This window comes from Pelophylax lessonae (genome assembly GCF_965119305.1).
Source record: "Pelophylax lessonae genome assembly, chromosome: 6".
Classification (NCBI taxonomy): domain Eukaryota; kingdom Metazoa; phylum Chordata; class Amphibia; order Anura; family Ranidae; genus Pelophylax; species Pelophylax lessonae.
In genome coordinates this window covers 200,072,130-200,078,129 of record NC_138773.1, presented here as the reverse complement: position 1 = coordinate 200,078,129, position 6,000 = coordinate 200,072,130, and positions in this window count along the sequence as shown.

Genomic DNA, 6,000 nt, shown 5'->3' with positions numbered 1-6,000 from the left:
ACTTTCTCCCATCTCCTGACTGCATCTCTGGAGCTCAGCCACAGTGATCTTTGGGTTCTTCTTTACCTCTCTCCCCAAGGCACTTCTCCCCCGATAGCTCAGTTTGGCCGGACGGCCAGCTCTAGGAAGGGTTCTGGTCGTCTCAAAGGTCTTCCATTTCAGGATTATGGAGGCCACTGTGCTCTTAGGAACCTTAAGTGCAGCAGAAATCTTTTTGTAACCTTGGCCAGATCTGTGCCTTGCCACAATTCTGTCTCTGAGCTCTTCAGGCAGTTCCTTTGACCTCATGATTCTCATTTGCTCTGACATGCATTGTGATCTGGAAGGTCTTATATAGACAGGTGTGTGGCTTTCCTAATCAAGTCCAATCAGTATAATCAAACACAGCTGGACTCAAATGAAGGTGTAGAACCATCTTAAGGATGATCAGAAGAAATGGAAAGCACCTGATTTAAATATATGAGTGTCACGGCAAAGGGTCTGAATACTTAGGACCATGTGATATTTCAGTTTTTCTTTTTTAATAAATCTGCAACAATGTCAACAATTCTGTGTTTTTCTGTCAGTATGGGGTGCTATGTGTACATTCATGAGGAAGAAGAATGAACCTAAATGATTTTAGCAAATGGCTGCAATATAACAAAGAGTGAAAAATTTAAGGGTGTCTGAATACTTTCCGTACCCACTGTATAGCAGAATACACATTGGCCTAAAATGATGAAAAAATTTGATTTTTAATTTTTTTTATTGGGAATGTTATATAGCAGAAAGTGACAATTTTTTTTTTTTATTCAAAATTGTCACTCTTTTTTTGCTTATAGCACAAAAAATAAAAATTGCAAAGGTGTTTAAAAAGAAAGCTCTATATTTGGGAAAAAAGGACATAATTTATTATTTAGGTACAGCGTCCCACGACCACGCAATTGTCAGTTAAAGTAATGCAGTGTCGAATCGCAAAAAATGGCCTGGTCATTAAGGGGGAGAATCTTCCGGTCCATAAGTGGTTAAAATAGTGCAGTGCTGAATAACATGAAATGGCCCGGTCTTAAGGCGGGTAAAACCTTCCAGAGGTCAAGTGGTTAAAATAATACTTGGTGATTCCGCCATGAAGGTCCTTGTTAAATGATTTTCTGTTGTAGGCTAACAGCTCTCTGTCCCTGTCTTCCAGGTATGTTCTTACATTTTCACCCCATCACACAGGCTTTAATGATAGCATGATCCATTGTTGTCACCATTGTGAAATCCCATGCAGCCATCACTGGAAACATGCATGTAGCCAGGAAAAGACTGCAAAGAAACTACATGAGATCAGCAGCATTAAGATGCAATAGCGGGTTGGAATAGGTTTAAACATATATTTTGTTCAAAATAAATATGGCAGTTATTTACAATACAAAGTACTTTAGCAATCTAAACATGTTTGAATTGTGATTTACGTTTAATACATTTAATGTGTTATCTAGAACAACCAGTTAGTTGCTACTTATATTTTTCTAAAAAAGGTAGGCTAGCAAATAATAAATAAAATGTGACTGCTTGTTATAGACAATATGGGGAGGTATTAGGAATTTTTGTAGTTCCTTGTAAGCGTGCAACAAAGGCACAGAAGTAAGAATAGAGGAAAATCTGATAAATGTACAATGATGCTAGATGATGATACTAGAGTGCTACTACTGCTGTAGAAGCAAATGGGGGCATAGCTCTTACCTCTATAGTAAGTGATGAAGGAAGCACTAAAGGTGGCACCCAGGGCAAGCTTCAACGTTTGTGAGTTTGAGAGTAAAGTGTGGAAATTTAGCAGACCTGCTGCTAAGAGAGCAATTGTTACAAAGATTTAGCTTCTGTAACATAAACAAGCAGTATCATGAACCAGACAGGGACAATACAAATATACTTTTTTTGGGGGTTCAGCATTACTGCAGCATAGCCATCCCTAATATCTTAGATCAAGCAGCGAGACCAGCAATAAAGAGAAGGGTAGACAGTTTATACAGTATAAAATATTTCAATTACTTTTTTCCGGGGTGCCACACCACAGCAGCATCACCATCTTGGACGTGCTGGGAAAGCCGACAATTGGAAAGAAAACAAGATCAATTTTTTTTATAATGTTTATTTCTTTGGTGTACAGCTCCACACCAGCATACACATCATAGATTTTTTTATTTTTATAACTTGATGTTTATTGAATATTTTTAATAATATGAAACAAAGTAAGAAGTACATGAGAATACCGACTCACAATGAAAGGACATACATTTCAAATTTAAGTGCAAAGACATAAAAACAAAGAACCAATAAGAAGGAAGATGAGCAACCAGTTGTACATTTAATACATTAAGGCCATTCCGCTAAAGGATGGGAGCTGGGCCGGTGGATACAAGGGAAATGGTACTCGTAATGCTTCTCTATCTAGAACAGATGGAAAGAGTTCCAGAGGTAAAAGCAGGTTCTACTTGAGAGCAGTTTAGATGGGCAAGTAGTCAATGAAAGAAATTTAGGCAGCTTGATGTTATGGTGTGTGAAGCCATGCCAGGCCCAATAATATGAGTAAAAAGTCAGTGCATTAGGATATTAGGGTGCTCCTGGAAACTTCAAGCCAGGGTGTCAGGGAATCCCTGTGAGACGTCTGGGGCGTGGCCGTGCACAGGCTATTCCCAGAAGAATGACTAATGGGCGTGGCGCCAGACAGGCTATTTAAAGGAAGTTCAATCCTGTTTCCTGTGCTGACTGATCTTCAGCTGTTTCCTGTGACCTGATGATACCTGTATGCTTCCCTGTTGCTGACCTGGCTTGTTCTGAACTTGGACTTGGATTCTGCTTCTCTGCTAAACCTGACCCGGCTCCGTCCCTGACTTTGGCTCTGTTTACGATTTGGTACCCTGCTGCACCGCCTGTTGATGACCCTGGCTTTCCTACTACTCTGACTCTGTCTCAAACCTTGTCTCTCAGAACTACCCGAGTGCTTGCCTGGCTATGGCTGCACCTGTTCCATACATCATTGCATGTTCCAGTTTCCGGGATCCGGACAAGCAGCCTATCCTGATCCATCAACAACCACAGGCACTCGTGTCCCTCCTGGCCTTTGACACCCTCTGTCTCACCTTCAGTGGGGTCTGGGCCGGAGATATAAGAGAGGCCGACCTCGTCAACTCAGACTCCTCCCAGGTACATGACACAGGGGGACCATAGATTGAATAATTTGTTTGTCGTTAGGTGGGCCTTAGCAAACGTGTTCCATCAAGCAGAGTGTAGACCCAAAATAGCCTTTAAAAAAGTGCTGGTAAGGCCAAATTAAAAAAAAACCCTCCTCAATGTATTTTAAATGCACCCTGTTGAACACCTTCTTTGCATCTAAAAAGATAAGCAGGGAAGATGTCTCATGGTGTTTGGCCCACTAGATTAGGTTTACAAACCTCCTAGTGCCATCTGAAGTTTATCTTTTGGGTATGAATCCCACCTGGTCAGTGTGTCAGAGTAGGGATACATTTTGCTAGGCGGGTTGCCAAAAGTCTGGCAAGTAGCCTAAGGTCTGAATTCCGCAGAGAGATAAGGCAGTAATTAGCTGGGTTATCAAAGGATTTGCCTGGTTTTGGAATAGAAGCAATGAGGAGTCAGAAGGTCAGATAATATAATACTCATTACAGAATCCATCAGGACCCGGAGCTTTGTGGAGCGGAAGAAATGCAATAGCTGCTCTAACCTCATCCTCAGTAAATGGTTGAGAGAGCTCGGCCAGTTGCTCAGGTGTCACTGACAGAAGCTGCACAAAGGATAAAAAGGACTGGATAGTGTAATCCATTGGTGAGGCCTGAAGGTTATACAGGTTTGAGCAGTATTCTTGAAATCAAGGGGGTTCATAAGTTGTCTACCCTGGGCATTTTTCAAGTATGGGAGTTTAGATTGAGTAAGCTTATGCTTGTATTGGTTAGCCAAAATGTTACCAGGTTTGTTACCTTGAGCATACCAATTAAGTCATAGGCATTTAAAATAAAAGTCATAACCTTTGTGTAGCTAGGATCTAAGGTCTGAACATAGCTGATGGAGCTCGTCAGAGATGCATGTGTTCGGGGTGCCTTTGTTGCTGTGTTCAAGTACGCGAATCCTATTCAAATTGTGAGTAATTGTTTCACTGCAACGTTGTTTCTCATGGGCACCTATTTGTAATAATACTCCTCTAATGACCAGCTAGTGGGCATTCCAAATGGTGGTAGGATTATCAATAGAGTCAGTGTTGTGCCGAGAGTAAGATTCAATTTCAGACTTTATCTTTGCCTCAAATGTAGAGTAACTAAGGTAAGTGGTATTCTTTCTCCAAATACAGAGTGATTTAGAGGCAGCAGGCAAAAGAAGAGTCAAAGATACTGGTGCATGATCGGACCACATGGTAAAGTCAATGGAAATTGAGGAAATAGTTTGTAACATATTTTTGGACGTCAGGAATAGATCAAGTCTGGAATATGATTTTTGTGTACATGAATATCCCTAAATCACCAGGGTTCATAAAGATCTTCTGAATGAAGTAGGGCAGTAGAGCATTTAGTATGGGAGCTAGTGTCTAAAGAGGGATCAATTATGTCATTAAAATCCCCACAGGTAATGACTTGATCTTTTGGGAAGGATTTACCTTGTTAGTGATAGATTTCTAAAAAGGTTTTAGATGCGTATTAGGCTCACAAATTTTGAAAATTACGTAAGGATAGTTGTTGCAAAGTGCCGATAGAATAACAAAAATGCCTGAAGGATCTACCTCCACCAATTAGTTGGAAGGCTACTGACACCCATACTGCTCCCTACTACTCCTCTCGACTTCTTATTGGCATGAGCAAAAAACAGTGAGGATATAGTTTGTATTAGCATTGTAGTTGGTCTTAGAAAAATGCATCTCCTGAACGCACAGAACATCTGAGCATTGGGAGATTGCTCCTTTTTATAATATTGCTCACCTAAATGGGCTATTAAGTCCCTTGTCATTGAGAGAGGTGATTGTGAGAGTCATGTATAAGGGAGAGTATAAATGCTAATATGGCCTGGAGTCTGGACAGAGATCACACCAGAAAGAAACAGGGCCAATAAAAACATACATCAGACAACATTGCAGTTGTTCCGTAGTATAAAGTTTACAAATTACTGAATGTACAAAAAAACAATGAATAAACAAACAGTAAATTTAGGGAGAACAAAAGTGTACATGGCACACTGCAATACCGAGATATGGTGGAGGAATATCTAAGGGTCTTTTTCCCAACAAAGGGAAATACCTGGCTGGTTGGGAGGTATCTATAAGCATAAAAGAGGGGGCACAATACAAGACTGAGGAATCATTTTTAAGTCAGGTGTTGCTGACCAATATCTAGGGATCAGTAAATGTCAGTGGTTGTTTAGGTTGTGGGGTACTTGGAGGAGGAGAAGGCAAGGAAGCCCAATTGTGAAGCTGTTTAAGTCCATTTTTGGGGATCAGGATCAGAATCAACTGATTCTGAAACATCACAAGAAGCCTTTTTGTAAAAACCCATTTGAAAAATACTTTATGGACCCATAGAATCGTAGTAACTGGTACAAACACTTTCCTCGGCTTAGCAGTGGTGGCTGAAATCTCTTGTTTAAGGGATACATTGGCATAGTGATCTGGCAGAGTGTGCAAAGATTTAGTAGCATGCAATATTTGTTCCTTCGGGTAGAAAAAGTGCACTTTAGTGAGAGTACCTCTAGGAATAGAGGCTGGCAGATGCTTAGGTTTTTGGATCCTATGCTATGTGCTCTGTCGACGGTCACATCTTGCAGGGAGAGAGTAGGATGTATCATACAAAAAGGTTGTTGAAGATTACAGCATTCATTTGTAAAACTTAACAGTCTCCGGAATGCCTCTGATCTTTATGTTTTTTCATCTGGAGAGGTCCTCCAGGTTGGCAATCTTAAGGCGCGTTTGATGGAGTGCCTCTGCATGTTCATCCTGTGTATCCACAACTGTATTTTGTGCTCTGGCTACTTCACTTAATT